General features: G+C 34.6%; 1 pseudogene; it reads right to left on the bottom strand.

The window, feature by feature from the left end:
* Window positions 1-2,345: 2,345 nt before the first annotated feature.
* Window positions 2,346-3,276, bottom strand: LOC140516530 (olfactory receptor 5D13-like; annotated as a pseudogene).
* Window positions 3,277-9,726: the final 6,450 nt, after the last annotated feature.

The raw sequence follows: 9,726 nt of genomic DNA, 5'->3' as shown, positions 1-9,726 counted from the left end.
GGTAGGTGTGAGGGGGGATAAAATCTCAATTGTATGGCAGTGATTGTTAAACATTAAAAAATAATTTAAAAAAGGAATTTGGAGTAGGAATTTAGAATTGGAATTCGTAATTGGAATATGGAGTAGGAATTTGGAATTGCAGTATGGAGTTGGAAGCTGGAATTTAAAAATACAATTTGTCTTTTGAAATTGGAATCGAAATGGGAATTTCGATTTTGCATTAAAAATTTAGAAATGCAATTTGGAATTTTAATTCGGAATTGGATTTTGGAGTAGGAATTTGGAATTGGAAGTTGAATTTGGAATTTGGAGTAGGAATTTAGAATGGGAATTTGGAGTAGGAATTCGGAATTGGAGTATAGAATTGGAATTTGGTACTTGGAAAAGAAATTTAGAACTTGAATTTGTAATTGCAATTTGGATTTTAGAGTAGGAATTTCTAATCAGAATTTGGAATTGGAATTTGGAGATGAAAATTTGGAGGTGGAATTTGGAATAGGAATTTGGATTTGGAATTGGGAATTTGGAGTAGGAAGATAGAATTGCAATTTGAAATTAGAATTTGGAATTTTGTGTTGTTATTTGGTATTGGCATATGTAATTGGAATTTGGAATGGGAATATGGAATTGGAATTGATAATGTGGAATTTGAAACTGGAAGGTGGGAACTGGAATTTGGAACTGGAATTTGGAATTTTGAGTAGAAATTTAGAATTTGAATGTGTAATTGGACTCTGGAACAGGAATTTGGAATTTGGAACAGGGAATTATATTTTGGAATTTTAATTTGTAATTGGAATTTGAGGTAGGAATTTGGAATTGGAATTTAAAATTGGACTTTGGAATTGGAATCTGGAATTAGAATTTTGAATTAGTGTAGGGAATTGGAATTTTTGAATTGGAATTTGGAATGGGCATTTGGAATTCGGAATGGATATATGGAATTGGAATTTGGAGTAGAAATTTAGAATTGGAATTGATAATTGCAATTTGGAGTAGGAATTTGAAATGGAAATTTGGGACTTGAATTTGGAATTGGAATTTGGAATTGGATTTTGGAATTTTAAGTTGGAATTTGATATTGGAATTGGGAATTAGAATTAGGAGCTGCAGTTTGAAATTTGGAACTGGAATCATTAATTGGAATTTACAATTTGGAGTAGGAATTTAGAATTGGATTTAGGAATTGGAATTTGAAGGAGGAATTGGACTTTCCAATTTGGAATTAGAATATTGAAATGGAATTTAGAACTGGAATCTGGAGTTTGTAGCAGGAATTTAGGATTGGAATTTGTAATTGTAATTTAGAATGGGAAGTTGGGTTTGGAATTGAGAATTGGAATTTGGTATTAGAATTTGGAAGCTGAATATGGAATGAAAGCTTGGAATTGGAATTTGGAATTGAAATTTGGAACTGGAATTTTGCAACTGGAGTTGGAATTGGGAATTGGAATTAGAATTTCCTATTTGGAAATGAAATTTGGAACTGGAAGTTGTAGCTGAAATTTGGGTTTTGAAGTAAGAATTTCCTATCAGAATTTGAACCTGGAATTTGGAGTAGGAAATACGAATTGGAATATGGAGATGAAATTTACAATCAGAATTTGGAATTGGAATTTGGAGTAGGAATTTAGAATTGCAATTTTGAAATTGGAATTTGGAATTAAAGTTTGGAATTGGCATATGGAATTAGAATTTTGGAATTGAAATTATAATTTGGAATTGGAATTTGGTGTTAGAATTTGGAATTTTGAGTTGTTATTTGGTATTGGAATTTGTAATTAGAACTTATCATTGGAATTTGGAATGGGAATATTGAATTGGAATTTTGAGTAAGAATTTATAATTGTAAGTGGTAATTGAAATATGGAGTAGGAATTTGGAATTTGCAATTGGAATATGGAATTGGAAGTTGGAATTTGGAATGGCAATTTTGCACTGGAGTTTTTAATTGGAATGAGAATTTCAATTTTGGAGTAAGAATTTAGAATTGGAATTAGAAATTTTGATTTGGAATTAGAATTTAGAATTCGAATTTCTAATTGGAATTTGGAATTGGCATATGGAATTGGATTGAATTTTTTTCTTTTCACTTTTCACATCCTTGTTTTACTTAGGCATGGCACTGTTCTATAAGATACGAAGGAGCTAAAAGTCTGAACACAAAATGAGTCTAAGAGCTTCTACCTATATTCATTGTTCATTTAAGGGAATGGAGTCATCAATTGCAACATTATGTAAGCAACAAATGTTGTTGTTATTTAGTTTATGTTGTTGCAGTTGTTGTTTTTGTTTTGTTTATATTTTTGGTGGTGCTGGTGATGATGGTAATAATCTAATGAGAATCATTTTTTGTTCATTAACTTCCTGAGTGTTTCCTTCAAATCCTTGTTCCTCAGACTATATATTAAGGGGTTCAGCATAGGAATGACCACTGTGTAGAAAACAGAGCCCACTTTGATGGTGAACCAGGAGCTTTTACCATTGGGTATACAGTAGAGGAAATGGACTCTTGCATAGAGTATTCCAACAGCTGTCAGGTGAGAGGCAGAAGTGGAGAAGGACTTATGCCTTGCCCCAGCAGAATGAATCTTCATGAGAGCTACAAAAATAAATATATAAGAGGTGAATAAGATAATAAGTGTGCTCAAAATATTAAAATTTTCAACTATAAAAAACATCAGCTCACTGAAGTTCTTATCAGAGCAAGAGGCAGAGAGTATGCCAGAATGCTCATAGAAAAAATTATTAATAATATTATTCCCACAAAAAGATAATACGAGGAGATAATAAGTGAAGAGCAGAGAGAAGACTATGCCCCAGGAATACCCTGCAGCCATGAGGAGGACACAACGTTTCTGGAACATGACAACCATATTTAAAGGGGGTTACAAATGGCCACAAAACGATCATATGCCATCACTACCAACAGGAACGTGTCAGTCAAAGCACAGGTAGCAGTAAAGAAAAATTGCATGATGCAAGTAACGATAGAAATTGTCCTATCTTCTGCAACTAAATTTTCCAACAGCTTTGGCGCAACAGCAGTACAGTAACAGAAATCCACAAAGGACAAGTGTTTTAGGAAAAAAAATACATCAAAGAGTGCAATTTTGGGTTCGTTATAATGTTTACAATCATTCCAAGTTTCCCTATCACAGTAATCACTTAGATAGCCAAGAAAAGCAGAAAGAGAAGAATCTGAAATTTTGGGTAGTCAGGAAATCCCAAGAGAATGAACATAACTGCAGCACTCTGATTTCTGTCAGAGATCATCAGGGCTAAAGTTAAGAGGAATTCGAAAAGATATCCTGAAAAACAGAATAGTACAATAATAAGGACACAAACAATGAGATGAAGAAGATAGATTTATATAAATGACAAAGGATATTAAAAGGAATTTATCACTTCTCTGATAAAATGAAAGTTTTCTGGGTGGAAAAAAGGTAAAGCTTGAAGTCAGAAAGTTCCAGATTTTTATATTCTTTGTAATATTTTGTGTCCCTGCATTAGTCACTTATCATTTTGGTGGCTCACACAATTTACAATTACTCCAAGTTACAGATCAGATGCCAATCTAATTTAGAAGAGTAAATTTCACCAAGAAAACTCATTATAGTAAGCTATGAATTTAGATAACATAATAAAAATAATTTACTAGTGAAATTATTATTTATTGAAAAGTCAAATCAAATCAGATTTTGGATTGGATAGATGAGGACAATGGAACGTAAGATAGACTTATACTTTACAGAAGAATGAAGGAGGAGGAGGAGACTGGAGAAGAACGGATAAGGGTTGAGTGGTGGCTTGGAGTAGGTGTTAGTAACTAGACCTGTCAGGATTCTGAGCATGATAGCCATACAACACAGGAAATGATGCAAAATTCTAAATGAACATTCGAAAAATAAGCTTATTTGTTTGTTGGGTTTTTTCCTAACATCTCTTTCCAAACAGGAATAAAACAAAATAATTTTATACTCCAATCTTTATTCCTTTTAAATTTTTGCCTACCAAACTTCTCAACATTCTACCTGAAATTGTTTACCTGCATAAATCCATCTCATCATTTTGCTTAGCTTTCCAAAATACTGCATATTTCCATTCAGGCATTCATTTCTCTTCCTGCTCCAAATTTTTATACATGCATGTTTTTGTTTTGCTTTCTTTTAGTGAATTATGTGATTTCTCACCATAGCAAACACTTAATATACACTTCAGAACTTGTCATTCTGACTTTCATAAACCTTCCAAATTTATCCTAAGCCATAAAGAATGAAGAAAAAACACCTCTATGACCGGTTAAAATATGTGTGCAATAACTTTGAATATAATTCTCAAATGCACCTGAATCAGAGAACTCATTAATCATCTGTTTAATGAAGGCAGCTTAATGAGGTAGTTTAAAAAACTGGAGTTAATAATTCACACTCCAGAAATAATGTCATTTAATCTGCATTGTAATCTTCTCTTTGAATCCTTTCCAACTTTATTTGCATTATGTATCACTCTAATAAATTTATGATTTCTAATACAATTTTTATTGTAAAGAAAGCTTCTTTTATTTATGGTGTTGGAAAAAGACAATATCTAGGCCTTAAAAATAAGATGATCACTGCCTAGAAGAAACCCATTCTCTACTGGTTTCACTCTCTCATTTCAATATTGACATATTCAAGAACAGAATTTGTAGAGTTATGGGGAGGAATAATAGACCCAGGTCTTTCCCTGATCTTAAGATAATTTGAGCAAAGATGGAAAAAAAATACATTCATGTGGTACATCAGAATTTTATGAGTGAAAAATCTGAGCTACTGACACCTTAACTGAGCCTTGATGGATGAAAAGCTTTGGGAAATATCTGGTCCAATCTCTGTAGCAGATTATCGGGAAAGCTAAAGATCTTATGGAACTGGATTCTCCGAAATTCAAGTACTGTTTCAATTTAAAAACTTCTATACTTCCAAGACCTTATCTCCATATTGTTTTCCTAAATGAAGTTGCTGTTCCACTAATTTGTTTATAACATCAGTCTTTATACCTAGATCATGTATTCATTTGGATTTATTCTTTTGTACTATGTCAGGCATTGGTCTATGCCCAATTTCTGTGACACTGTTATCCAGTTTTCCTAGCAGTATTAGTTAAACAGTGGGTTCCCTCCTATCCCAGAAGCTGGGTTCAGTGGATTTATCAAACACTTGAGTGCTATGTTCATTGACTACTGGGTTATGAGTACGTAACATATTCCAGTGGTCTATCCCTATGTTTCTTAGCCAGTACCAAGTGATTTTGATTATTGCTGCTTTATAATACAATTTGATATCCTGTAGATCTAGGCAACTTTCCCTAGCATTACTTTTAATTTGTTCCTTTGATATTCTGGACCTTTTCTTCTGTCAGATGAATTTTGATATTATTTTTTTCTAGGTCTAGAAACAAGTTTCTGGTATTTTGATTAGTATGGCACTGAATAAGTTAATTTAGGTAGAATTTTCATTTTTATTTTATCAGGTCGACCTACCCACAAGCAACTTCTGTTTTTCCACTAACTTAGATCTGAGTTTATTTGTGTGAAACGTGTTTTGAAATTGTGAGAATGTAGCCTCTGGGTTTCTTTTGGCAAGTAGACTCCTAGATATTTTAGAGTGTCTAATGTAGCTTTAAATTGAATTTCGATTTCTTTCTTTTCCTGCTGGGCTTCGTTAGTTATATACAGAAATGCAGATGATTTATTTCGATTTATTTTGAAATCTGCAACTTTACTAAAGTTGTTTATTATTTCAAGTAGTTTTTTTTATTTGATTCTTTAGGATTCTCTAAATATATCATCATGTGTCTTCCCTACCTTTTAGCCTCCCCTCCCTTTTCTTTCACCTTTTTCCTCCTACAGCCTATAGGGCTTGAACAACACCAGATGAAAGTAAATCTCAAACAGTGCTCATCTCCCTCCTTCTTTCCCTCTACTATAACATGTTTTTTGCTTCTTCCCGTAATGCAGTTTACCTTTGTCTGTCTCCTCCTTTTCACATTTCCCCTTACAATCCCTTCAGAACTTTAAATCACATTTTTTTTTGTCATAATAGCATTTAATTACTACCCAACTGCCTCTATCTATCTATAGCTCTTTAAAATATCATAGTAAATATACAGTTCTCAAGATTAACAAGTGTCATCTTTCCTTACAGGCATGTAAACAAATTGCCCATATTCAGTAATAAGATTTTTTTCCTCATTTACCTTGTTATGGCTCTCTTGAAACTTGTATTTGAAGATAAAATTTTCTATCGAGCTCTGGCTTTCTCATCAGGAAGGCCTGGAAATTCCTTCTTTCATTGAGTGTCCATCTCCTTGCCTGAAATATTATGGTAAATTTTGCTGGGTATCTGATCCTTGGTTGTAGTGCAAGTTCCTTTACCTTACAGAATATCTTACTCTAATTACTCTGATCTTTCAGCGTAGAAGTTGCAAGGTCCTGTCTGATCCTGACTGTAGTTCTTCTACATTTGAATTTTTTTTTGGCTCTTGCTGCATTTTTTTCCTCACCTTGACAGTTCTAGAATTTGGAACCAATATTCCTTGACATTTTCAGTTTGGGATCTCTTTCAAGAGGTGATCGGTGAATTCTTTTGATGACTATTTTACCTTCTAGGTCTAGGACCTCAGGTTAGTTTTCCATGATGATTTCTTGGAAGATATTTTCCAGGCTCTTTGTTTCATCTTGGCTTTCCAGTAGACCTATAATTTTTAGATTTTCTCCCTTGGATATATTTTCCAGGTCAGTCGTTTTTCCAATGAAATATTTAGCATTTTCTTCTATTTTTTGGTTTTTTAAATTGTTTCACAGATTCTTGATGTCTCATAGAGTCCTTACCTTCTACTTGTCCAATGATAACTTTTAAGAGATCGTATTCTTCAGTTAACTTTTGCATATTCTTTTCCATTTATCCAATTGTTCCTTCTAAGTAGTTATTTTCTACAGTTTGATTTTGTACTTCCTTTTCCGTTTGTCCAATTTTCCTTTTTAAGGAGCTGCTCTCTTCAGTGAATTATTTTCTCATATTTTTATAATAATTGGCCAGTTTTTCTTTTACCTCTCTAATTTAGCTTTCAAAATCCTTCTTCATGTCTTCCAAGAATGATCTTTCTGGTTGAGACCAGTTTATATGTCCTTTTAAGGTTTCATATGGGAGCACAGTCTCAATACTATCTTATGTATTTGTGTTTTGGACTTTGTCCTCATGGGAAGATTCTATGGTCTTTTGTTTTCTGGCTTGCTTCCTGCTCATGATGATTGTCTCTTTCCTGGCTTTTAAAGTGGATCTCTGCCTGTGGGGCACAGAATGCTCTGTGTCACAGTTCTTGTGCTGAGAACTCGCGGCTTTGTGTGTTGTGGCCTCTGGTTCTTTCAACTAGAAGCTAGAATTCTCCAGCTTACCTGATGCTGAGCTGGCTGGTGTTTCAAGGTAGAGGCCAGGTGAATTCTTTATGAGTTTCTCAGTTACCCTGGATCTTGCTGCGTGAGGTGTGGGGAAGGGGATGTCCGGCTACAGGAGGTTTCCTCTCCAGAGCTAGAACACAGTCAGGCTCAGTGGTTCATGAACCCCTGTGTGCACTAATATCTTCCATATTGCCCTGGATGTGGTAAGGCAGACCTGGGGTCCTGGTGTTGGCACTTACAGACTCCGCTGCTCCCCCTGGGCTCAGGATCTCCTTCTGGTTCAATGAAGTGGGACTGCTGGGACAGCTCTGTTCCTACACTGATCCCATTCTGCCACAGCAAAAGGGTGTCTCGTTGACGATTTTCCTAGCCTCTCAAGTTTAAGAGACTGTTTACCCCTTTGGCTGACCCCACTATTTCAGAATTTTTTGTGGGGAAATATTCTCTGATTTTTCAAGTTCAACAAGGGGAGGGTACAAGCACTTGTAGATCACTGACCATCTTGCTTCTCGGATGTTCAAGTAGATGACTTACAAATATTTAATCTGTGGGGTGATAGTCTCAGGAGCAACTGCTGCTATTACCTGAGGTTCTATGCTTCTCTCATTCTCAGTTTCACTGGACTCCTGATCTTGGCTGATATGTTTGAGAAGTTTCATTCTTGCTTCTGTTTCAGTCAGCCCTGCGCCCTGCTATGGTGTGACCCGCACTGGTGCAGCTTGTGTGCTCTGCCCTCCTCCAGCCTTGTGCAACAGATCCTTCTTTTCGACCTTCTGCATTGTCCTGGGCTGGAAAACTATCACACTATCTCCTTCTGGATTCTGCCACTCTAAAATTTGTTCAGTTTCTCTTTTTAGAAGTATCTGAAGGAATTTATAGTAGAACTTAGGTGAGTATGTGCTCACACTCTGCCTTCTTCGCTCTGACCCCCCCCCTTCTTCCCTTTTAATCACACTCAATTCATCATATATAAAAATGTGTGTATATATAATACTACATTACATAATACAGTATAGCATGTTATATACACATATGAATCTTTATTATTTTAATGATTTTTCCTTACATTACATCATCTCCTTTTAATCAAGGACTTTTAAAATCTCTCTTCATATTTATAGTGCCTAGTGTAGTCACTGATACTAAGTAGTGTGTTACATTTATATAACATTTGCTAGGTTCTATGAACATGGCTAAGTACTTTTTTCTATATTATCTCCTTTGGTTCTCTTAACAATCTGGAGAAAGAAATGCTATTATTACCAGCATTTGGAAGATGGGGAAACTGAGGAAAACACCAGTTAAATGAATTGCCTATTATCAAATTGCTAGTAAATCTACCAGGCCACATTTAAACTAAGATCTTCCTGACTCTAGACTCAGAATTCTATCCACAACCGCCTCTTGCCTTATTTATTAACTCTTAACTAACACTGTCATGAGGTATGAGTGAAATCAAAATAGATATCAAGCCAGTGAAAGACCTGAACCAAATAATAATTCACATAGCTATGATAATAGTATTAATGATAGCTTCCATTGTCATAAAACTTAAAGTTTTCACTTCACTTCCCCAGTAATAATTACTGAAGGAGCTTGAATTGGCCTCAAATTATCCAAATACGTGGCAGAGTAAGTCTCATATTCTCCTTCATTGCTAGTGGATAAACAAGTCCACTTTGACAACCAGTAACAGTAAATTTGATAGCAGTAAACAGCCAGACTTTAATTCCTTAAAAATATTTATTAAGCAATTATTGCACTGAGCACTAAAGGGAGTAATAATTTTAGATAAGAACCCAGTTTCCACAGGAAGCATAGTATCTTGTAGGGTCACTATAAGAAAGTAAATTCTGAATTCTCTGGTGTTTAAAGTTTTAGCTGGAACTTTCCGCAAAAAGAATCCCATAAAATTGAGATAGTATGCATCATTTCTGGTTTTCATTAAGGGGAAATTAGAGGCCTGTAAGATGATGCTTTACCTACAGTGACAAATTTGTTAAATGTGCTCCTGATTTCAGGGGCAAAGCTTTTTGTTTTCTTTTCCCAATTAAATTTCTCCTTTTCTTCTTCGAAGTAAAAAAGCAAAAATAAATATGTCCAAAGGGCTATAAGAAGGTTCACAATATATGACCCATCAATACCACTTCTACGGCTGAAAATCAAAGAGATCATACAATTGGAAAAGGGACCCATATGAACAAAAATATTGCTAGCAGTTCTTTTTTTTGTGGTGGCAAAAACTAGAAATTAAGTGGATGGCTATCATTTGGGGAATGGCTGAA

The sequence above is a fragment of the Notamacropus eugenii genome, chromosome Y (genome assembly GCF_028372415.1).
Source record: "Notamacropus eugenii isolate mMacEug1 chromosome Y, mMacEug1.pri_v2, whole genome shotgun sequence".
NCBI classification, from domain to species: domain Eukaryota; kingdom Metazoa; phylum Chordata; class Mammalia; order Diprotodontia; family Macropodidae; genus Notamacropus; species Notamacropus eugenii.
This window is presented reverse-complemented; position numbering and strand designations above follow the sequence as displayed.